Here is a 26,578-nt window from a genome sequence, read left to right as displayed (position 1 = left end):
GAAGACGAGGTACGGGGCTGGTCGGCAGGCTGGTGAGGGGCAGGCACCGGAGGCTGCACGGTCGGTGCAGCTGACGTGGGGGCTGCATGGGTTGCTGCAGCTGACGTGGAGGCGACGTGGGTTGCTGCTACGGACGTGGAGGCGACGTGGGTTGCTGCAGATGACGTGGAGGCGGGACGCCTTTCAGCCAGCTGTCGGTCGGCCAGCTGTGCCAGCCTCATGCTCTCCACCATCTTGACCTCCAGCTCCACCATCTGAGCTGTCAGCTCCATGATAGTCTCCCGGGGTGGTACCGCGGCGGCGCCCTTCTCCGCGATCGAGGCCACCTGCTCCGCTATCTGGGCCAGTCGTGCGCCCAGCTCAGCGCGGCGGGAGTCCAAAAGGTAGGCGGTCTTTTCGAACAAGTCCTCGTAATCTGGGGAAGCGGGTAGCGTGGCAGACGTGGCGCTGAGCTGATCGGCGGGTTGGTGGGGGGGGTCCGTGCGGCGGTGTCCATGACGCCGCCGCGAGCCCCTCGCTGGGTCCTTTTTTCGTGGTCGGGTCATTCTGTCAGGAGTCGCCTTGCGGCGATGAGGAGGTGGACCCAAGAAGCGAGGAAGCAGGGGTAGGTGAAGCTTTAAGGAGATTTATTGTGGAGCTTGGTGGGGACGAACAACGGGGCGTGGGCAAAGAAACAACACCGGCAACTGAACGAGACTAACTGGACGATGACAAGGACCAAACACGAGACGGGAACGAGCCAGGCGGACAGGGAACGAAGACAAGTGCAACAACGGGAGCGAAGCGCAAGTCGTGAGAGTCCGAGGTGACGTGGCAACAGGAGGCAAACAGGGTAATGACCCGACACTGCGTTGTCGGTCTGGAAGGTTTAAATAGTCCGGGTACTTAGGGGAGCAGATGGGAAGCAGGTGCGTGATGATGACTAGGAACAGGTGCGTGATGATGACTAGGAACAGGTGCGTAGCTGGTGAGAACGCAAACAATAACAAAGGCACATGGCAGGGAGGTGATGAAAACAATAACAAAAGGCACATGGCAGGAAGGAGGGAAGAAAATAACAACAAAAACACTGATGTGGCAGACACGGGTCATGACAGTTAGTTCAGCCACGACTTGTCCATGGAGCGGAAGTGCGAGAAGAAGAGCCTCTACGTGGATGAGCGAGACGAGGAGCTGGAGAAAGAAACCATGGAAAACTGGGACGAAAAAAAATAATAAAAGAAATCCCGACGAGCTTGTAGTTAGAGGTGTCTATGTTGAAGAACTGCACCAATGGGAACCTGTGTGCTCTCGTATGCCCCCTTTCCTGTGCCTGCTACAGCCACACTGAAGAATGGCTACTTGGCACAGTTTTAAAGTATAATACCATCTGATTCATCTTACACTTTATCTGTAGTTTTATGACCAGTAAACAAAATATGGAACCAAAACTCTTGAATATATTATCCTCACTATTGAAAATAATGAATATTACAAGTGTCTGAAAATAACATACTGAAGACGTTGCTAATGACAGAACAGCTACCTAGTGTTGGAATTAAGCTTTATATCAATGTTAGAATTTAACTTTAACCCAATGTAAACTCAAATTAGTAATCTGACTCCAATTCGCGACCTTACCCAACTCTCACTCATCCAACAATATGCGCGCTCGTTCTGCAATAGAAAGGTATCAGGAAGCCGGCATTTTCACGCACAAGTGGGTTTATTCCCAATACACAGACTTTCTACATGGCACCTGGGTCTCGGGTCCCTCTCAATACAACTCTACACCTCTCTTGCCACCAGCGAATGTACTACCCGAGTTGCCCAGTAATGATTCATCCTATACAATATGCAAATGGCACAGAGACAAAGGCATCCTGGCATGATTCTATTGGCTATGTGTATCCTGCAGTTAACTTTAGCTTGCTCTTATTGGTCTTTCTTCAAGTGGTGGCTCCTCCTGCTTGTGGTTGAAGGGTCCAGTTTCTTGTCGACCCCTTCCCGCTCGAGGTGTCTGTCTGCGCCAGGCACCAACCTAAAACCTCCCAAACCTTCACATTCTTTCACTTTCTTTGTTCAGCTTCACCAGCCACACACTCAGCATTACACAGAATAACAGTGACACAAGATGCAGGACATCGAATAAAACTAGCCAGGTTTAAACTCTTCCACTCCTTTACTAGCAATAGCCCACTTTGTTGTAACTACAGGAATTTTTCCAAAAATGCCCCCTGGATTTTTCATGTGCTGCAACTGGTTTTTAAGTTATCATTTAATTGGTACGTAGTTGCGGTCTACTAAACTAACTTCTGACTTTGTATCTTTGGAAGGCGTTATATGTTCAGCCTAATCTTTCCTTTCAGGACAATACATTACTCCTAATCTTTATTTATTTATTAATTTTCAGGCACATACCACATTTTGAATGTGTAGATCATATGCATACTAGAGAAGCAAAACAAAACATTTTATATTCAAGTTAAATAAAAACAAAATTAAAAGTCAATTCAAGTTTTGATTTTAGTTTTCTTAAGCAAAATGCATTTCATCAATTTTATTCATGTGATCTTAGTCACTTCTACATTAAAATGGATTAGTGATCAAGAAAAGTGAAAGTATTAATATGTAGTTTCATAGTATTAGTGCAACTCAGCATAGTATATAGTTTTTGATCCCATTTAAAATGCACTAAACATTTTCACGCGTGTGCCACACATCAATATTGCGTTTGTGGATGGCTGCAACACCACATGGGCGCACAGAGACAAGCATGGCAGCAATTAAAATATATATATATAGAATGGAAATGAAAATAGGATATTTTGATTGTTTAGTTATCTCCTTTTTATTGTTACACGCGGTTACCGTGGGCCGTAAACGACGCCAACTCAGAGCAACCCATTCCGTCATCCATACACACGGATCTCTCTCTCTCTTTCCTTTGTCCGCGCTCTCTCCTCGCAGACCGCTCTGGCCAAGCGAGTCGCGTGATGCATTCATAAATATCGGAAACAACACAACTTAGCAAAACATAAACGTCACCACAAGAACAAAGAAAAACCAATTCGTGAGAGTTTATTAAATATTTATAATTGGATCAATAATATTTTTTGCACTATTTGGCACCACAGAGTTTAGAGATCCACACAATAATAGGTCTTAAAACCAAAGATTTTAATCAATTTAGGTTTGCATGATTTCATATATATATATATATATATATATATATATATATATATATATATACAGTGAACCCCCGCTACTTCGCTGTTCACCTTTCGCGGGTTCAGTGCTTCGCGGGTCTAAATAATATTCGGGGGCATTGTAGTTTCGCCGAGCGGCACGGCGGGGCGCTGGAGCGGTCAGACGGCCGGCGTGCGCCGAAGAAGAGCGTGGGCGGGCGAAGAAGAGAGTGGACGGAGAAGAGCACGTTCCCCCCGGCACCATCGGGGGGCGACGTTTCGCGCGGTTCGGACCGTACCCGAGCTGCGGCCGGCGTGTGTGGCAGTCAAGCCGAAGAGAAACAACTTCCGCCCGGGCACTCGCGCTGCGACATTTTGCTTAGTTCGGGACCGTGCGTGAGCTCCGAAGGAGACCGGCCGGCGTGCGTGGTAGTTAAGCCGAATAGGAGCACCTTCCGCCCGGGCACCGGCGGAGCGCGAGGCTGTCAGTTATGAATGAATAAATGAAGAATGCCACCTTTCATTTCACTGTCATGATCCGTGCCTGTCATGTTTTTGTTTTTTCAGCTGTGTGGGCGTTCCTCCAGCGATCGTCTCGCGCCATGCCGTCAGCTGCTGCGAGACGCGCTGATTACACTGACTATATTGTGATTATAATAAATATTGTAACGTTGTATAATAAATCAGGCCAATTTGTCCATCAGCGAACGCTTTTATTATTAAGCCAAAAACGGCTGCTGTTGGCCGCAACCACGCCGATAGGAGAGAGAGCAACACAACGACAACAACATAACGTTCACTCCCCTGCTGCCTTCACAGCCTCCACAGAAAAGAGGAAAACACAGAACCCTTGAACTATTTACAAAGTCGCTACACTATCTTTGTATCACCACCTTTTTTCCCGGGTCTGCGTTTGGAGAGTCCTGTTCAATCCTCCAGTTCTGCTGGAGGATCGTAACATTCACAGGGCACACCGGACGGCGTACCAGCAGGTAAAAGTCGAAGTAATTAAATAAATACAAAAAGAAGTAATTGAATAAATACAAAAATAATGGCTGGGGAATAAAAAAAAGAATAAGTTTTAATAATAATTTGTTTTTTGTTATAACATGAATTTCACTCTCTCTCTCTCTACCAGTATATATATATATATATATATATATTTTTTTTTTTTAAGCATTTTTGAAGGTGTGCCGCTGCTTTGCACCTATATATATATATATATATATATATATATATATATATTTATATATATATATATATATATATATATATATATATATATGTGCGAAGTATATATATACACGGTGTTTTTTTTTTTTTTGTTTTTTTTTTTTTTTGAAGGTGCGACGCTACTTCGCGGATTTTCAGTTTTCGCGGGTGGTCTCGGTCCCCATTAACCGCGATAACCGGGGGTTCACTGTATACACAAATACAAAATTATACTTGATGACAAATAGTACAGTAGGCTTTGCCTTACTTGAACCATTAAAAACAACTTGAAAAGGGATTGCCTCACTCACAAAATGTCTTTCCCGTCATTGGATGATTTTAATAATAATAGCTTTTATTGTTTTTAATAGAATAAATGGCATTTTTTGTCATGTTTGTAATTGTCGCAGAACATTATGACGAAAATCGCAAATAAAATCGGAATCTAAATTGAATTTTCTCCTAAAATCATTCAGCCCTAGCAGACAGTGCATGTGTAAATGTAAACATGAAAGAAGAGCAGGTTGGCCCTCTGAGTGAGGAATTAAAAAAAAAAAAAAAAAAAGAGTTCAAATGGAACAATGAATATGCAGGTAGTGATTTGCACTCACAACGAGAAGGAATTTCAGTTCCACCGCAGTTATTCAAGTTTAAATTATCATCTCAACTCAAAGCATGTGTTTTTTGTACATAGGTTTGAATTGCGGTTAATTACGAATAATTTTTAAGCTGTAACTTACTCAATTAAAATTTTTAATCGTTTGACAACCCTAATGTATATATTTTATGCAAACCGGCATTAAAAAGCATTATTTATTTAAAATTACCAGAAGAAATACTGGAGCATTAAAGCATCTTGTTTTCATCACTGTTTTGTGCTCCTGCATCCGTCATTGCTTTTCTGTTTTGTAGAACGAATGTGGCTCCGGGTCTTGTCAACACTGCAAATCTAAACAAGTAAGAACATCTGCCACAGATCACACCACTAACATTGGCACACATGGAACATAGCTTGGTATTTCAAGACATTATATTAAGTGCTTGATTTTAAAGACATTTAAAATTGTTCGACTGCAATTAATTTTGAGACAAATCTGAGTTCTATTCAAGGACATATTTATCTTTATCTTTTGACTTTCTTGGGGATATAATGGCACCGTATTATCTGGGCGTCTCTACCATAAACCTAGATAGTTATCACTTTTCAAAATGTGAGATTAAGGCAGTTTAAATTAAATGATTAAGTGCTTATCTTTTTAATAATCAGAAAATCCATGGGGATTGGATAGTTGTATATGTGATTTGATTATAATCACGTGCAGTCTTCAAGATTTTAGATAAGGTTTGAGTTTTGATATTCGATCAGGCACCATCTTCATAGAAAAGCTGGAATAAAGACAAGAAATAAATAATGAAATAAAATGTGAAAATGAGTAATATTAAAATAAAATTATACATGGGACTTCAATACTTTCTATTAGGAACCATTTAGGCATAATGGTGAAACACTGTAAATGTCTTGTCTCATTTTATAATTACATAATGTTCCCTGTACAGTAATCCCTCGTTTAATGGATTAATGCACTTTTCAACCCACAAAGAAGAAGCACTGTCGGCGGAAATATTCATGGCTCAACTTTTTTTGCACAATAACATAAACAAGGACCGTTGGATAAAATTAGATTTTAAGACCAATTTAAACTACCATGTTAATATTTGCTGATGTTTCATCGTGCAAAGCAAGTCATATTTTTTGGGGGGGGGTGGCTGTGATCGCTCCACACACAGCTTCTCAATACAATACAGATTTCCGTGACCATAGAGCACACCATATTAAAAGGTGCAGTCTCAGTCTCGTATGCTTTTACTAAGCACATACAAAGGGCACACCATATGTTGGGTGTAGATACATCAAGACATGCCTCGGTGCTGAAACAATGGTTAGCATTCATGCTAGCAATACATTTTAAGAAAGGCAGCTTTGAAAGGGCAAAATTGAGTTAGATTCCCATCACTTGCAGTCCAGCAGGTGCTAGGACAGCTTTTGTGGCAACTCAACAATACGTGATCACAGTCTGTCGGGTGATGGATCAAAACCAAAACTATCACCCAACATCAACTAAACAGAATACTAGCAAACAAACAACTAAAACAAGGAACAAAGAAATACAATTAACACAAACCATGTATCTCTCATGCCATTCATATCCAAAAAAGAAATTAAATTAACAAAAAAACTTGTATAAGTGATGCAAAGCATTCTGAGAGTCCTTCAACTTCAGCCAATCAGAAGGCTGGTTAGAGAGATGTCGTGAGTAGTGTGCAACCTGCCATGCATGTTTTTGGAATGTGAGAGGAAAAAGGAGTACCTGGAGGAAACTCATGCAGGCATGGGGAGAACATGCTAACAGGCACTGTGAAATACCCTAAAGCAAGGGTCTTCCATCCTGTTCCTCGAGGGCCGGTGTCCTGCCTGTTTTCCACCTCTCCCTGGTGCAACACACCAGGGGCGATCGTTATCTAGCTTCTACAGACCTTGCTGACTATCTGATCATTTGAATCAGCTGTGTTGCAGCAGAGAGAGATGGAAAACCTGCACTTCACCGACCCTCGAGGAACAGGATTGAGGACCCCTGCCCTAAAGAGACTAAAAGACTAACGTGTACAAATCTAAGCTCTCAGTCTGTACGTTTATTAAGAGGCAGACACAACAAGGGAAGTTGCTGGGTCTTCACAGCCAATCAGCTCACTCATTAATGCTCTCATTGGTTGATCTCGAGCCGGGAACATAAATATGGGTGCATTTTTTTTTATTTACTTGTTTTAATGAATATTTTGACTGAGTGCAAGCGAGAGTGAAACTGAAGTGGGCAAAAACATGGAAGCAATATGCACGGCTGTGTGAAAAAGCAATTGAGAGCAAAAGTAAGCATCCTAAGTTGCGTTTCATTTGAAGTGCAATAATTACACCTGGGTTCGAGCTCATCTGTGAATTTGAGTCTGAGAAAGCTTTCAGTACATCGTGTAATGATAGCTGCATTCAGCATGGGAAGGAAAATAATGTCTCCCCTTGTTTATAATGTGAAAAAATACCCCGTTTAATAATGTGGAGTCCCCCGGCAATTAGTTTGAAGCGGGTAATGTATTTACAAATCTGTTTTTATGGTTAAATGTAGATTTTGAGACTTTTAATCAGGGGTCTTTTGTAGTCCGGAAATTATGTTAAGTGGATGTGAATAGAAAATTTGGCAGCTAATGAGCTTTATATGTATATGGATTATGAAAAAAAAATCGATAAGCACTGCTCTAAGCAGAAGACTATTTCCCTTTCTTTCTTTTTTTTTTCATCGTTCAGCCGCACTTTTGAGCTCCGACGAGAAGTATCCATTATTGCAATTGGTGAACAAGCACACACTTCCTGTTGATTCTTCATTTGTGTACACACACATACATTTCCTATTGGTGCTTCTTTGTGACTGACGAGCACAAAGGTAAGCAATGAGCAGTTCATTTTGCTGATCTACCACTGGGAGGCACACAGCTCCAAGCCTGGAGAATGGTGGTTAAGTTAGCCGTCACTAAATCAAAATAAAATTTTAATAAAATCAATAATTCCATAATGACTACTTTTTAATGAAATGCTATCAGAAATTAGTAATCAATCCCAAATTCAAATAATAAATATGGATGGTTATGCGTTTGTTACTAGTAATTTGTGCAAGGCAGCTGCAGATTGCATTATCATGTATGGTCTGTCTTTAGCTGCCCAACAGAATCCCTGAAGAATCCCCCACACTCTGCAGATAAATCAGTCAGCCATGTAAAGTCTGAAGAGAGAACATTCTGCCACTGTGAGCCATACGAACACAAAAACTCAATTTGTCATAAAAAACATTCAGTCAATCACCTTGGGAAAAAAAAACAATCCCCGCAGTCCTAAGATAAATAAGTGAAGTCAGGCAGTGCCTCTACTGTGACAAATGTACATTTCAAAATCTGGTGCCAGGCACCAAGTAAACCCCTTAGGCTATTTCTACAGTACTACCCTGTTTTGTATTATTACACGATAAGAAGACTACACCGGGCACCTGACTCATGGCCAAAATTATATTTTCATGTTGAATAAAGTCCTGACTTGTTCAGTTAATGTATTTTTAAGAACCATAAATTGTTCACGGCTATACATGTTTTACAAGAAAACAGCACAATGGGATAGTTATTTAAATTTGTTATTTGATTTATTGTTCATAGACACAGCTATTTTTGTGTAATTCAGAAGCTCGGTGATGAAGTGCTGCCTCCACGTGTGAAAATTCAACGGCTATCTTTTCTGTCTGTCTGACAGAGACAGTTTTACATATTTTTGTACAGAGTTTAGCCAGAGGGGTTAACAACTCCTGCTCTGACTGCAAGTGGGAGGGAGTCTCCAAAAAAAAAATCCAATTACTGCAGTCAAAAAGTCATTCAATTTGTTGCTTTAGGGGGTACAAAGAGTTATTAAATGTAAGTTAGTGGCACTGCATTGAGGATAATTAGTCATTCCTGAATGCTGTCCCCGAAACCAAATTCTTGGGTTTGTGCACCCTTGAGTAGAGGGGGTCTGAGCAGACAGTGGCTCATATGCATACCGCTGACTGCATCTTCAGAACAAGCTGATTTCTACAAGATAAATATGGTCTACCGAGGCAGCTCATCCAATCAGAGCTTGGTGCCATCCTGAACTCACCCGCACTCAAGATAAGTGATGCCAACAGTTTTGACTCCTTCGCTCTCTCCATCCAATCCCTTGTGGGCATGCTGAGGACTCTTGAAGGCTACAATGGCATTGAACTTATGTGTGGGTCGCACGTCGACCGACTGTTGAGTAAATTGCCTCCCTATTACCGTGACAGCTTTGTGGAGTATTGTCTCAATAGAGGAATCTTACAATCAGGTTCTGACCAAACCTACACGCTCCCTGATCTTGCTGCATGGCTCCACGTCAAATCACAAGCCAAACGCATCTCGAGCCGTGCCGCAGCCTTGTACCAGCCCGAGCCAAGCAAGACAGCTAAAACTACAAAGAAGTCTAGCTCAACTACTTATTAGGAGCAGTCCACGTCTGTTTTAAACTGTGAACGAAGAGTCCCTTCGTCCCAAGCCTGCAAAGCAGAAATCAGCTTCCAAGCCACAGCCCTACTGTCCTCACTGTGGCAATAAGGATCATTATCTGAACTCCTGTGACAATTTCAAGAAGCTCACCCCCACTCACATTGGCCAATGGATCAAGGATGGAAACCGCTGCTGGAAATGCGGCCGCAGCCACCTTGCTGAAAACTGCAACCTCAAACGTCCTTGTAAGGTCTGCCAAAAACAACACCTCACGGTCCTCTATAATTCCATCCGTGAAACCTCCAATGCCGTCCTGGTGGTGAACCCAGCTTCCACAAAGGTCTATCTTGACCGACCCAATCGTGCACAGCGAGTGATGCTAAAGGTGTTAAGAGTCCTCATTCATCATGGCAAGCAGGCGATAGAAGCATATGCAATCCTCAACGACGGTTCAGAACGGACAATCGTTTTGTCTCAAGTTGTCCGGTCCCTCAAGCTACCAGGAGTGCCGGAGACCCTTCCCATTGAGACGATACATCACAATGTAAAACAGCTGGAGGGCCTTACTGTCACATTTGAAGTGCCCCCTCTTGCCAGTCCTAACATGAAATACCTCGTCTCCAATGCATTCACTGCTGACGGACTATGCTTTGCTGAGCACAGCTACCCCATCGCTGCTCTACAAAGGGCATATAGGCACTTACGAGGCATCCCACTACAGGCTGTCGACCAGGTGCATCCACTCATCCTCATCGGCTCTGATATGTGCCATCTCATCACTCCGGTGCAGCCGACCATCAGTGGTCCCCCAGAGGGTCCTGTTGCAGTCTGTACACGCCTTGGCTGGTGCCTCCAGGGTCCCATGACTCCAGTCCAGAGCTGTCATAGTCCAGCTCAGTGTCTGCATATCGCTACAGCTTCGGTAAATACAGAGTTACTGCATCATGTGCAGCGCCTCTGGCGACTGGACACTCTACCCTACTGTGCGAAGGCAGTTACGAGGTCTAAGCTTGACCAACAAGCACTCAATCTTCTCCAAACCACCACAATCTGGGTCGACACAAGAGGAATTTCACGCTACGCTACGCCACTACTCCGTCGCTCTCCTCCCATTCCACTTCATGCCCCGAAGGAAGCAGCACTACCAAGTCTTTGCAGCACTGAACGTAGACTTGCCAAAGACCCATCCAAAGCTGCCACCTATTGTGCTGAGATCCAGAAGCTGGAAGTTGAAGGCTATGTGTGCACGCAGGTCGACTGAGTCTTGGTACATCCCGCACCACCTTGTACACCATAACGGCAAGTACCGAATTGTTTTTAATTGCTCCTTTCAATACAAAGGGCAAGTCTTAAACGAACAACTGCTCCCAGGCCCCACATTAGGTCCAACTTTGCTAGGAGTGCTCCAGAGGTTTCGCCAGCACAGCGTAGCTCTCAGTGGCGATATTCGAAGTATGTTCCACCAGGTGCTCTTGCTCGCCTCTGACAAACCCATCATGCATTTCTTGTGGAGAAACATGCAAAGAGAGGAGGAACCTGAGATTTATGAGTGGCAAGTCCTGGGACCACCTGCAGCCCCTGCTACGCAACATACGCTCTGCAGCGCCATGTGAAAGACTCCCAAGCCAACCAACAAGGACTTGCAGAAGTTGTGACACAAGCATTCTATGTAAACAACTGCCTTTACAGCACGCCTGATCCTGCACATGCCAAGGCTGTTGTGGATAGATTATGCAACATCCTCGCAGAAGGTGGCTTCGAGATAAGACAGTGGGCGAGCAATCTGCCTTCAGTCATCGAACACTTGCCCACCGACGCAAGATCTGTCGGTAGAGATCTGTGGTTGTCCCGTGTTAGTCATGACCTGGACGAGCCTACACTGGGTCTACAGTGGAACTGTCTCGATGACACCATGGGCTATCGACACCGCTCACCAGAGCCCCTTCAGCCCACACTGAGAAACCTGTACAAAACTCTGGCAAGCCAATACGAACCGTTGGGCTTCATTGTACCTTTTACAACTAGAGCCAAGGTTCTCATCCAAGATCTCTGGAAGCAGGATCTGAGCTGGGACGACCCCATAGAACATGAACAGCTTAAAGGGCGGTGGCTTACCTGGGTCGACGAGCTTCCCAACCTCCATCAAGTGCAGTTTCCCAGAGCCTACATGCCCCCCAGTGCTGATACCTCCACATCTACCAGGCAGCTTCACGTCTTCTGCGATGCATCGGAGAGGGCATACGGCTCGGTTGCTTACCTGCGAACAACTGACGACCAAGGTAATGTCCATATCGCCTTTGTACTGGCCCGCTCCCGGGTCGCTCCCAAGAAACGCCTTTCTATGCCTCGTCTTGAGCTCAGTGCAGCATTAACCGGAGCACAACTCATCAAGCTGCTTGAGACCGAACTCACCATCCCTATCCACCGAGTGGTTTGCTGGTCTGACTCCACCACTGTACTCCACTGGCTGCAATCTGAGTCTTGCCGCTATAAAGTGTTTGTTGGAACGCGGGTAGCGGAAATCCAGACGCTGACCGACCCGGCAAACTGGAGGTATGTTGATTCACCTCGCAACCCGGCAGATCACATCACTAGAGGTCTCACATTAAAGGAGTTGTTGGGCCATCAGCAGTGGAGATTAGGACCTAACTTTCTGTCAGAAGCCCCAGAATGGTGGCCAACTAGGCCCAACACCGCTGCCGCACCAGATAAAAGCGAGCTCAAGAAGAGTAGCTTCATCGGAGCAGTCGCCGAGCTACCTCGCCGCCAGCTACCTGACCCTAGCCAGTTCTCAACATGGACAGAACTGGTCAAGGCTACTGTGCACTCCCGTCATGGGGCGCTAACCCCGACGCTCAAATCAAGGCTTGAGACTTCACCAGCGCTGAGAGGGCCTTGTTAGATCAAGCCCAAGCCGATTCCTTCCCAGCAGAAGTTAAGGCCCTTAAGGTGCTGCGGCCACTCCCTTCAGGAAGCAGACTCGGTTCCCTTGCGCCGGAGTACGAGCAAGAAACTGGCCTCGTCCGTGTTGGAGGGAGGCTTCGACGAGCTACCAATCTTGAAGCTGAGACCATCCATCCGATCGTTATGGAACCAGGACACCCTCTCACATAGTTACTCATTAAGGATTGTGATGAAAGGCTCCACCATCCCGGCGCAGAACGCATCCTGGCAGAACTACGGCGCCAATTCTGGATCCTCCGAGGGCGCGAAGCGATCCGCAAGTACCAGTATGGCTGCCGTGATTGTCAGTTCTGGCGAGCTAAACCCCAGAGTCGAAGAATGGCCGATCTTCCGCCCTCAAGGCTGAGGCTCTACAAACCTCCCTTCTATTCAGTTGGTGTTGACTGTTTTGGCCCGTTCCCTATAAAGATAGGTCGTCGCCAAGAGAAAAGATGGGGCATTTTATTCAAATGCATGACCACAAGATACCTCCACTTGGACCGCCTCGAGAGCTTAGACTCTGACGCCTTTTTGATCTGCCTTCGCCGCTTTATAGCCTGCAGAGGGAGGCCATTTGAGATTCTTTGCGATAACGGCACGAACTTCACTGGTGGTTGCCGCGAACTCCAGGAGGCTTTCCAGGCAATGAGCTCTCCGCTTCAAGCACAACTCGCAGAGCAGAAGATACAGTTCCGATTTAATCCTCCAGCATTCCCGCACTTCGCAGGAACATGGGAGAGAGAGGTGAGGTCGATTAAAGCTTCCCTGAGAGTCGTCCTGAAAAAACAATTGATTCCGGAGCCAGTTCTATGCACACTACTCGTCGAGGTAGAAGGTATCCTGATTGCCAAGCCACTTGGATATGTTTCAACGGATATGGCTGATCCTGAACCCACAACACCGAATATCTTGCTCATGGGACGCAAAGATTCATCACTTCCACAAGCCATCTACGACAGTGAAAACCTTCTTGGGCGACGTAGGTGGCAACACAGCCAGGTGCTTGCTGATAATTTTGGTCATCCTTTGTCCGTCACTATCTACCTGGTCTGCAAGGTCGTCAGAAGTGGCAATCCGACTCCAAGGGGTTCAGTGAGTTCAGTGTTGGTCAGGTGGTCCTCGTCGTAGATCCTCGTTTCCCGAGAGCATTCTGGCCAGTGGGCACCGTAACAGAGACTTTCCCTGCTACAGATGGCCGGGTACGTACGGCTGCTGTAAAGGTACAGGAGAAGATCAACATCCGACCAGTCATCCGGCTGATCCCTCTTCCTCGGATGAGCGAAGACGACAACAACGATCGCAGCAGTCTTCCTGAGGATGGACAATTATCCTGTCAGACAATTGGGGGCGGCTGTGTCAGAAAGACTTGAGGGGGAACCTAAGTTTTGTTCCGCATCGACGCAGTATTAGGACATGTCTCATAATAAGGTAACACTTCCGCTCCTCTTGTGGCACCCGTTGGTGTGCATTAACTGATTAAAAGTAAGTATTCCGGTCGTGTTACGTATTGTTAACATATCTGTTCCAAATATGTGTTAATTGTTTCCCGTTTCGGCAACTTTCGCCGCGAGTATTGTCTCGTTTGTGTCGCCGCAGGTGGCGATAAGCTCCGGGATTTAGTCTGTGCTAAAAATAGAACAGTGCCGTTACAGCACCCGGCAGGCGCTATTATTGCCGTGTTGTACTCGTCATCATAGCGCTATTGTAGCCCTTGTTATGTCATTGTAATGTGAATGTAGATTTATGATCACTTTTGGTCTATATTCATATTAATTCTGACATATTGTTTTCTTCTGTTTCAGACAACACACACATACACACACACATATGCGCACCCACAGGCATATGCGCACACATGCACTCACATTCATACACGTATCTATACACTTCCAATTATATGTGACCCCCTTGTTGACATTAAAGCATTCAAGATATTCCAGTTTCCTGATTCTCTGACCGGAATCAACGGTCCATACTGCCCGCTTCAGCCAGTGTAATTTCTAAGCTAATGTGGACAATACTGCATTACTATATATATATATATATATATATATATATATATATATATATATATATATATATATATATATATATATATATATATATATGCGCAAGGGCAGGGGGGGTCCAGTACCTGGTCGACTGGGAAGGCTATGGTCATGAGGAGCGTCAGTGGATCGTGTGCGTGATCCGTTCAAGCCAGGTGGTCCGCCAGGAGGTGTCCGTTAAAGGGGGGGTACTGTCATGGTCCGTTCTTGTCCTGTCATGTTTTTGTTTTGTTTTTGCCCAGCTGGAGTGGGGGCGTTTCCTTCCAGCGCTTTGTCCCTGTTCATGTCGTCATGGCTGGAGAGACGCGCCAACCAGCCACGCACCTGTCACTTGTCAAGTCATTGATTACTGCTCTATTTAAGCACTCGACGCTGAGTTGTCAGCGTCGGAAAATTCTCCTCTTGCTCATGTTCATGGTTCCAAGTTGCGAATTCCTAGACACCTCGCTATTACATCCCGAGTACTTTGTTTGCGTTCATTGTAAGTGTTTTTCTCTTTTCGTTTACTGATCTTATCGGTTGAGCTCACTCGTTAATTGGCTTTCCTTGCCCTTCTGCGGCAAGCGATTTTTGTTCCATTTTGCCCCTTGCCTTTCGCAAGCTTTTTTCGTTCCCGTCGTTATTCCCCTGGTGTGAGTTTTTTCCACCAGCGTTTTCCATTGCACTTCTTCGGTCTTGCGTATTATTATATATATTGTCTTTTGTATAAATAAATATCTTTGCTAAATTCATCCTCCTATGTCTGCGCTTGAAGAGTCCTGATTCCATTTTCCAGCGGTCCTGGAAAATTACTTAAGATCTACAGGAGTCAAAAATACAACAACTGGTTCATGAAGCAAATTTGAAGCTTCATTTTCCCATCACGAGCTGTCGGCTTGTTAAGTGTGGTCTTTCTGAGGCACTGTAGTGCACATGCTTCAAAAAGATCGCGCTTAGTGGGAACAATGTAATTTTAAACAATAACATTACAATCATTTGACTGAAGATTGCTTCCATTTCTTCGCTTTATTTAAACTCCAAAAATCATCTGCATCTCAACCACTGTTTTTCAGATCGTTCCCTTTTTAACCTTTTTAATTGTTGCAGATTTTCTACAATATTTAACCACTTTTCCTATCAATTTCATATTCCTAATCTTTCTTTTACCTGATTGCACATAATGATAATCACTCAACTAGGGTTCGAGCCCCAACTCCTGATCCATAGTCAAGCTGAAAGTCATGGATGTAATATTACAGAGGATCCTGTGGTGGGTGTGAAAAATAAATAATTTTGCATCAACAAAACTGCACTCAGTGTAAATACATTTCATATCTGTCTTTTGTACAGTGCCGTGTAGTAGTCGTAAATTGAAAGCTGATTGCTGCTTCTCAAACAGTACCAGGGAGCTAAATACAAACAAATTGACGAGACAACAAGGAACACCTGGATAAGACACAATGGGTTGGAAGGAGCTGATTGGTCAGCACTAGCGAGGGGGACAACAAGCACAGGCGGACACAGTAAGCATTACAGAGAAACACAAAGGCACACAAGGAAACGAGGAAAAAGGTATATATATATATATATATATATATATATATATATATATATTGTAATGCCCGTCCCAGTGTTCAATGATGCACACAGTCGGAAATGGAAACACATTTGAACAGAAGCTGCTGATGGCCACAACTCACACCCACACGCTCCACATTCAGACTGACTGCCCCAGCCAATCTTCCCCAACCTAGTGGGATCTGAGGAACAAGGATCCACCACACGTCCTGAAATGGCGGGTGAGGCAGACCCTGTCTCAAATACAGGAACACCACTAGCCCGGTACGTTGCCAACTGGTCCCGATGTAGAGCTACTCTTCTGGCTTGAGGGGGAACCGCCACCCAATAAACTACCTCCCCTAGCTGCTCAAGTACCCGACATGGCCCGTCCCAATGGCTGTCTAGTTTGGGGCAGCGTCCCTTCTTTCTTTTGGGTGTATACCCCCATCCCGTTCACCGATCTGGAAGTTTCCCCCCCTTGCTCCGCACGTCATAGTTACGCTTTTGACGCGCACCGGCTTTCTCCATCTTGTCCCTAGCAAATGGATGTGCTGTCACCAGCCGATACTGCAGTCACAAGGCATACTCCAGCCCGGGACGGTCCTCTGAGCTGACTTAGAGGTCTCTCAAACGCCATCTCTGCCGGTGTACGGATTTCCCGCTCTAGCATCAGCAGAGCAGGCATGCAGTTCGTGGAACTTTGAACAGCTGAACGATAAGCCATCAGCACCAGCGGAATGTGCCGGTCCCAATCGCGTTGGTGTTTGGATGAATGCATGGAGCGGTTAAACCGTTCTACATCACTCTGCAGATGCAAAGGGGTGGTGCGTGTCTTGCGCATGTCCAGGCGTTGACAAAGAGCAGCAAAAACCCTGGACTCAAAATTTCTGCCCTGATCACTGTGGAGAATATCTGAGGGCCAAATCGCCAAAACATGCCCTCCAATAGCGCATCCGCTACTGTCACTGCCTCCTGGTTTGGCAGTGCGTATGTTTCAGGCCACTTTGTGAAGTAATCCATCGCACAGAGCACATAACGGTTCCCTCTGTCTGTCATGGTAAAAGGGCCCATAATGTCCACAGTAACCCTGTCCATGGGCACCCCAACCTTCTCTTGCTGAAGCGGTGCCTGAGATTGGTCTTGTGGCCCTGTGTAGGCTGTACACTCATCACAACGCTGGCAGAAGTCCTCCACGTCCCGTCAATATTGACCCCAGTCGAACCCTTGGCGCAGCCTAAAGATTGTCTTTGTGCTGCCAAAATGTCCTGAGCCGGTGCCCCTGTGGCATGCTCTGAGCACCACCTCTCTGATAACTCCAAATACCACCACCTGTCACCTCTCCTGACTGGTTCCTTCCAGGTACGCTGCAGCACACCGTTCTTCATACGCAACACAGCAAACTTGCTCCAAAGGCCTTCGGTGCCAAGAGAGAGTCCCGTCACGCCTTCCCAGGGTGGTCTCCTGCCACTCTGGACCCACTGTAGCACAGGGTTGAGATACACGGTCCTCTTCCTGCTTGACAGTCCACTCTGCAGCGTCCACAGCCTCCAATGCGTAACATGATGGTCCAGCAGCAGTCGCCTCCCCACGCAGCTCAAACTGCCTGGCATCCCGCCGGTTGCAGTAGCTCCTGCTAACAACAGCACACGGCCACCAGGAAAGGGCATCAGCATTAGTATGCTGAGCCCCGGTCCGATGAACCACAGCGAAGTGTGACGCCTGCAGCTCCTCCCGCGCACCGTGCCACTTGGCCCTCTGGCTCCCTGAACGACATCAGCCGCTGTAGTGCAGCATGATCTGTCCTGATGATGAAAGGCATGCCACGCAGGTAGTATTTGCAATGGCGTGACGCCAAAACAACAGCCAGCAGCTCACGTCTGGTGACACAGTATCGTCGTTCACTCTTATTGAAAGTACGGCTGAAGTAGGCCACCACCCACTCACCTTCCGGCCCCAATGTGACAAAACTGCCCCCATATTGACATTGCTAACGTCCATGTCCAGCTCAAAAGCCAAGGCTTGATCTGGTGGTGTGAGAACAGGAGCACTCATGAGGGCCTTTTTTAGGCTGGAGAATGCCTCCTGACAGTGTCCGCATGGAGGGCTGGTTGTCTTGAAGAAGGCGGAAGAAGTGGGCTTCAATGCAAGAAAATCCCTTAACGAATCGCCTGTAGTATGAGGCCAGCCCCAAAAAGCTCTTCAGCTGCTTCGTGTCCTTTGGGACTGATCAGTCTTTGATGGCGCTGACCTTCTCTTCCAGTGTCCTGATGCTGTCAGGTTTAAGTGCCCTGACGCCTTGTGGGAGAGCTTACTAAAGGTGACCGAGGCCAGAAAGAACCAGGCCGCGGCAGGGAGGGAGTGACAGAGAGAGAGCGAGCAAGCAGGTGACCTGCTCGCAGCTGCTCGGCTCCGTAAGACTCCCTGGCTTCCCGCCCCACCACCTCCGCTTTTATTAGAGCTTGAAGCAGACTCATAACGAAACAGAAATTAGCTCATCATGGCTTACAACAAAAGCAAGGAAACAGAAACTTAACTCATAACGAAAGTTAGATTAGACAACAGAAACTTAAATCTATAGCAAAAATGTAGGTGTGTGTGCGTGCGCAATCATTAATGCAATTAGTGTATAAAAACCTGATTAGAAATACACAAACTGATTATAAAAGGTTACTTGAGGTTATTATGATCTTCAGCTTATCTTACAATGCCCTCACCGTTCACTGTGTGGCCCAGGAACTCCACATCCCGGCGCATGAAGTGACACTTTTCTGGGTGCAGTTTCAATCCAGCCGCTGCAATTCTTCCCAGCACCAGCCTCAGGGTAACTATTGTGGCCTGAAAGGTCCCACCATGGACGAGGACATCATCTAAATGCACCAAACACTTTTGCTTTGGAATGTTAGAGAGCACTGTTTCCATCAAGTGCTCAAATGTCCCTGGTGCATTACATAGGCCAAAACTCATGACCTTAAACTGCCAGAGTCCTCGGGTGGTGCAAAACGCCATCTTGGGTCTGGAGTCAGCGGGGAGGGGGACTTGCCAGTAGCCACTGCGCAGGTCAAATGATGAGAACTACGCAGACCCTGACACCAGATCCAATGTCTCGTTTATCCGCGGGAGTGGGTAGCAGTCCTTCCTTGTCACCTTATGAAGCGGCCTTTAGTCCACACAAAACCGCGGTCTGCTGCTCTTTTTTCTGGGAACCACGACCACACCAGATGCCAATGGACTGTCGGAAAGGCTCAATGATTTCTGCCTCGAGCATGGCATGGACCTTCTGTTCCGCAGCCTCCTACTGCACCAGAGGCAGGCCTCGGGGCCATACCTTTACTGGTCGAGTGTCCCCGCTGTCAATGTCTAGGGTAGAAGATGGCGGCGAGTGAGTGAGATGGCAGTAACTCTCTCCACTCAAAACTTTGCCTAAAGCAATTAAATCGCCAACCCACTGCACTTAAGTCTGAACTCCAAGCAGCTAACTAAAGACTTTCCTCACAATGCCTCCAAAACAACTAAAGCAATCAAACAAGGACCGCGATGCACCAGAGTTGTGCAATGCCACGACTCAGCTTAACGTCTGTCCCAACTTTAGCAACGACAGTGCTAATGCTCATGCTAGTCCTTCAACTACCGCTGTTCCTATAACGGAGACTTTGCTTAAAAGTATTTCAGTGGCTGTGGCCGAGCAAGGGCAGAGTATTCTAAAATCTGTGAATGAGACAACTGGGAAGCTCGAAGCAAAGATGGATGATATGGTGAAGCGTATTGACGATGCCGTTGTCACTACAGCGGCACTTGTTGCACGCCAAATGGAGGCTGAAACACGCATTTCTCGCTTGGAGGATGATATGGCTCAGATAAAAAAGCAAATCGATGCTTTGGGGAAAACTAACAAGGATCTCCGGGCCAAAGTAACTGACCTGGAATGTCGACAAAGACAGAAAAACATCAGGCTGCTAAACCTAAACGAGTCAACCGAAGGGAGAGACCCGCTTGTGTTTTTCGAGGGGTTTATTCCCAAACTACTGCAGCTACCTGTCGCGTCTGTGGCCATCGAGAGTGCCCATCGGGCTTTTGGAATACATGGTGATGGTCGTCCACGCCCCGTTGTGGTGAAACGTCAGCGCTCTCGAGATGTCTCCATTGTGTTTGAAGCTGTGAAACGCCTTGGGAATCTTCAGCATGAGGGGCAACCGCGAATTACCCGCAACATTCCACCTGATGTCCGGGCTTCGAGGAGAGCCTTCAATACGGTGTGCGCGAAGCTCATCAGAAAAAATACTCGCTTCAGAATGGCATATCCTGCGATCCTGTCCTTCAAGGCAAATGGAGTACTGAAGACATTTAAGGATCCTAACGAGGCTGAAGCTTTCCTCTTAACCATCCCGTAACTGGTAGAGTAGCCTCTGTTGCTGTGAATATAGTCACCGGAGTTGAGTGTTAATTTGCCCCTCAGAACTGACTGAACTGTGATATTGTATAATATGGGCTAAACTTTCCTTGTTATATGGCAACACAATATATGGAGAGTATGACAACTACTAAGTTTTGAGTGGTAGTTAGAGGTTATGTTTTGTGTAATTTTATTTTTATATTTTTATCTTAATTCACATGGTGCTCAAATAAACAATAGTATGGTCCTAGGCTCTTTACATAAAATTAATTGTGATGTTCTGAATAGGGTACAAAAAAGACATGGGAATAATTGATATAAATTGTAGTAGAGAGTATAATAAATTTGAACAGTACCGTCATGACCCTATAAATTGTACCTGTGAATAACCCTGAAGATCTAAAACAAAATGATTTATCATCATCAGTCATGCACCTAAATATACGAAATCTTAAAAACAACATGATGAGCTGGTTTCATTTCTTGCCAGTAGTTGATGTTATTGCAAGTAGCGAAACTTGGATGAATGACCAAACATATATAGATATTTATAACTTAGATGGATACATATTGCATTACAAGAATAGAATTGGTAAAATATAAATTAGAGAGCTGTTAGCCGGATACCGGCCACCCAATTCTGACTATGGTACATTTAGAGCTCACCTTGAAAGTTTTCTCCATCTTTTAAATCAGACAAATAAAAATGGCATTATTATGGGGGACTTTAATATCGACATATCAAATAGAGATACAATAGGAATGGATTTTCAAAATATTCTCTTCTCCTCATCTTTTTATGCAACTATTGATAAATATACGCGAGTTACAGAGAAAAGTGGGCCCATTATTGACAACATTATTACCAATGTGCAAAACTCTGGAGGTAAATCCGGTGTATTACATTCAGATATAACAGATCATTGTGTTTCTTATGAACTGGACCATAAGGCCACTTGTTCCATGTACCAAGAGAAAAGTCCAGATTCTAACTGACAAAAGCCTTAAAAACCTAACTCACATCTCCAAACAAAAAACTGGGATGTTATTTATTGTTCTAATGATCCAAACAATGCATTTGACGACCTAATTCATGAAATTAGAGCTTGCAGACCCAATCAAATAAAACGACTAAGGAAGATAATTTACCAGACAATTTTAACAAATGTTTTGCCTCTGTTGGAAAAAATCTATCTCAACAAATTTCTGCAACAGGTGGCTCAAATTACAAATATCTAAAAAAGAATTACCCCAATTCATGCTATTTTAATCCTACTTGTAAAATACATATAACCAATATTATAAACAAGATGAAATGTTCACACACAACTGGCGCTGATGGTATTAGTAGTAAGATTCTTAAAACCATTGTGCATGTGATAGCTGAGCCTCTTGCTCATATAATAAAGTTATCTCTCCAGCTCGACGTTGTTCCAAAGGTGTCAAAAATAATACCAGTATATAAGTCTGGTAACATTAATGAAATGCAAAATTATAGGCCCATATCAATATTACCAACCCTTTAAGAAGTACTAGAAAGAGCGGGCCACTTGAGACTGGTAGCCTACTTAAAAAAACAAATTATACTGGTTTCTTCACTGTCTGGCTTCAGGAAACAGAGTAATACATGCATGGCCACTTTGGATTTGCTTGAGAAAGTAAACGATACTTTTGAGAAGGGAGAAATTGGTATTGGCATTTTTCTCAATCTCACAAAGGCATTTGATACAATTGATCACTCTACTCTACTTGGGAAGTTGGGGCATTATGGTATCAGGGGTATAGCACAACAGTGGTTCAAGGACTATCTTCAGGATAGACTGCAATATGTAAATGTAAATGGGGAAAACTCAGGTCTGGAAAACGTTACATTTGGAGTTCCCCAGGGATCCATTCTGGGCCCCCTTTTCTTTATTGTGTATATTAATGATTTTGGTTACTGTTCGCACAATATTCATGAAATTCTTTTTGCAAATGACACAAATATATTTGTTTCACATAAAGATATTGATCAGCTTGTAATACTCTTAAATGAGAAGTTATCAATGGTAAATACTTGGTTCAAATGTAACAAGTTATCCTTGAACATCACCAAAATGAATTGTATTGTCTTCAGCATGAATGAACATAAATACAGTGATCGTGAATTGAACATAACTATTGATGGCAGACTTATTAACAAAGTTGAGTCCACTAAATTCTTAGGAATCCATATTGACCAGTCTTTAAATTTTAAAAAGCATATTGATGAGTTGTTTAAAAAACTATCATAAATAGTCGGATTATTTTGCAGACTAAAACAATTGCCCCCATTAGAGGAATTACTAACTTTGTATCAATCACTGTTTGAGCCTCAGCTGAACTATTGTAATATTATTTGGAATAATACTTACCCTACATATACTGCCAAATTACTCATATTACAAAAAAAAGCCATAAGGGCAATATCTGACTCTAAATATAATTCTCCTACAAATGCCCTCTTCCAAAAGTATGGTCTCCTAAAGCTTCCAGAATGTAACATTTTTCACAACCTATGTACAATGTATAATGTGGTTAACAGGCTAAATAAGATAAGATAAGATAAGATGTCCTTTATTAGTCCCACAATGGGGAAATTTGAGGTGTTACAGCAGCAAAGATATAGATCACACAGAGTCGGCGGCGTAATGTAGCCGTTAATGTATAACATTAGCAGCAGACATTCAGAAAAAGCATGCAAATATACACAGTATAAACGTATCTAAGTGTAAGGAAACACTCCTAATGTTTGTCCATTATACGGAGGGGGAAATGCTGTAATGATAAAAACTACTGAATGATTGAAAATACTGCAATCATAAAAATATTGCAATGATAAAAGTACTGTAATGGTAAGAGTACTGAAATGATAGAAAAGTACTGCATGATAGAAAATACTGCAATGGTAAAAGTACTGTAATAGTAAAAGTACTGCAACGATAGAAAAATACTGCAATGATGAAAGTACTGCAATGGTAAAAGTACTGCAATGGTAAAAGTACTGTAATAGTAAAAGTACCGCAATGATAGAAAAATACTGCAATGATAAAAGTACTGCAATGATAAAAGTACTGTAATAGTGAACATCCTGCAGTGGTAGAAATACTACAGTGATAGAAGTATTGTAATAAGAATACTGTAATGGTAAACAAAATACATCATTGGTCAATATTTAAGTACACCCTTGGCTGAAAGTACAGTAGTAGTTAATATTGCATCCTAGGACTGCACAATTGCACTAATGCCCTCCCGTTTGTAGGCCTGACCCAATGTTCTTGTTAAAAAGTCTGACAGCAGTTGGCAGGAAGGAGCGGCGAAATCTCTCTTTGGTACAGCGAGGGTGTAAAAGTCTGTCACTGAAGGAGCTGTAAAGTGTTCTCAGAGTGTCATTGAATGGGTGGGCTGGTTTGTCCAGCATTGATGACAGTTTTGCCGTCATCCTTCTGCCCCCCACTGAGTCCACAGAGTCCAGGGAGCAGCCCAGGACAGAGCTGGCCCTCCTCACCAGTTTGTCCAGTCTCTTTTTGTCTCGGCCCGAGATGCCTCCTGCCCAGGAGACCACTCCATAGAAGATGACTGATGAAACCACCGAGTCATAGAAGTTCCTGAGGAGTGTTCCCCGAACGCCAAAGGACCTCAGCCGCCTGAGTAGGAAGAGTCTGCTCTGACCCTTCCTATAGAGAGCGTCTGTGTTGTCGCTCCAGTCCAGTTTATTGTTCAGATGAACACCCAGGTACTTGTAAGTTGAGACCCTCTCAACGTCTGTTCCCTGGATATTCACTGGTGCAGGTGGAGAGTGCCGACGCTTGCGGAAATCCACCACCAGCTCTTTGGATTTCCCAGCGTTGATTTGGAGGCGGTTCTGCTGACACCAGTCCACGAACCCCTGCGTAACCCCTCTGTACTCCCGATCGTCATCGTCAGTGATGAGGCCGACAATCGCAGAGTCATCAGAGAACTTCTGCAGGTGACAGGTTGTGGAATTGTATTTGTAGTCCGAGGTGTAGAGGGTGAACAGGAAGGGAGCCAGCACAGTTCCCTGCGGCGCTCCCGTGCTGCAGAGGAGCACGTCAGACACACAGTCCTGTGTTCTCACGTACTGTGGCCGGTTTGTGAGGTAGTTGTGAATCCATGTGATGAGGTGGTGGGCCACTCCCGCCTGCTCCAGCTTGTCTCCCAATAAGGCGGGCTGGATGGTGTTGAAAGCACTTGAGAAATCAAAGAACATGATCCTCACCGTGCCCCCCGCCTTCTCCAGGTGGAAGAGTGAAGTGTGGAGCAGGTAGATGATGGCATCATCCACACTGATGCCAGGCTGGTATGCAAACTGGAGTGGGTCCATTGAGGAGCTGACCAGGGGGCGCAGATGGACGAGGACCAGTCTCTCCAGGGTCTTCATCAGATGAGACGTCAGCGCCACTGGTCTGAAGTTGTTGAGCTCGTTCGGATGGGGTGTCTTTGGAACCGGAACCAGGCAGGATGTTTTCCACAGCTGGGGGACTCTGCCCAGCTTCAAGCTCAGGTTGAACATGTGCTGGACGATTCCACACAGCTGGTCTGCGCAGGATTTGAGGAGCTGGGAGCTGATCCCATCTGGGCCTGCCGCCTTCCTCGCCTTCATCTTCCTCAGCTGGTTCTTCACCTGAGATGTTGTGAGGAACAAGGCTGAGCAGGAGGAAGTGGTGGTTGTCTGATGAGGCTGGGAACTGGAGCCTGTGGAGAGAGAGAGGGGCGAGAGAGGGGGAGAGAGGGTCTTGTTCGCAGTGGCAGGAGGGGTGGGTGGGGGCTGCATCAGGGAAGCCTGAGCGGGGTCAGACATTTGATCAAACCTATTGAAAAATAGGTTCAACTCATTTGCCCACTGAAGCCCCCCCCCCTTCTGGGTCTTACCTGCTTGTCCGTGGCCTGAGATGGTCTTCAGGCCCCTCCAGACATCCCTGGCATTGTTCCGCTGCAGTTGTTCTTCCATCCGCATCTTGTAGGACTTTTTCCCCTCTCGGATCCTCCTTCTCAGCTGACGCTGCACTCTCTTCAGCTCGTCCTTGTCGCCTGAAACAAAAGCCCTCTTTTTCTCCTTCAGGAGAGCTTTAATGTCCGGTGTGATCCAGGGTTTGTTGTTGGAGAAACATCTTACAGTCCTGGTGGGAATGGTGTTCTCCATGCAGAAGTTAATATAGTCTGTAACTGTGTCTGTTAAACCATTAATGTCCTCACCGTGAGCTTCGCTGAATACCTCCCACACAGTTGTGTTGAAACAGTCCTTCAAGGCCTCCTCGGCTTCTCCGGACCATCGCTGAACTGTGCGTGTCACAGCTGGCTGCCTGCGGACGAGAGGTTTGTACACAGGCAGGAGAGCAACCAAGTTGTGGTCAGCTTTGCCCAGCGGGGGGAGGGGCAGTGACGTGTACGCCTCCTTGGTGTTGGCATAGAAGAGGTCCAATATTTTATTGTCTCTGGTTTGGCATGTTACATATTGTGTGAATGAAGGCAGAGAGGAGGAAGGAGAAGCATGATTGAAGTCACCAGAGATAAGGAACAAGGCATTTGGGTGCTGTGTTTGTAGCCTGCTCACAGCTGCATTCAGTACATCACAGGCTGTCTCACCGTTAGCAGAGGGAGGCACGTACGCCGCCATCGCGATCACATGACTGAACTCTCGCGGTAAATAGACCGGACGCATGCTAACAGCTATCATCTCAATGTCCCGACTGCAAAGTTGATCCTTAACAGTTATATGCCCAGGGTTACACCATCTATCATTAACAAACACAGCCAGCCCTCCCCCTTTTCTCTTACCGCTCTCCAGTGTCCTGTCCGCGCGTAGTATTTGGAAGCCGTCCAATTCCACGACGGCGTCCGGCGTTAGCTCTGTTAGCCACGACTCCGTGAACACCAGCAAGCTAGCCTCCCGGACAATCCTCTCGTGCCGGGTTAGCGCTGTTAGCTCGTCCATTTTGTTGGAGAGGGATCGAACATTCCCCATAATAACGGACGGGAGGACGGGGTGATATCGTCTCCTCCTTGCCTGGCGTTTAGCCCCCGCACGACATCCCCGTCTCTTCCTCCTCAGCTCGCGGGGAATATCGGGTCTCGCTCCGGGAGCACACGCGGGGTTAGCACGGAGTGCTAACAGCTGATCTCTTGTGTACACGATCGATCCGTAGCTC

The sequence above is a fragment of the Idiotropiscis lumnitzeri genome, chromosome 4, assembly GCF_059441095.1.
Source record: "Idiotropiscis lumnitzeri isolate Australia: NSW breed Sydney's pygmy pipehorse chromosome 4, RoL_Ilum_1.0, whole genome shotgun sequence".
NCBI classification, from domain to species: Eukaryota; Metazoa; Chordata; class Actinopteri; order Syngnathiformes; family Syngnathidae; genus Idiotropiscis; species Idiotropiscis lumnitzeri.
Note: the sequence above shows the minus strand (reverse complement) of the source record.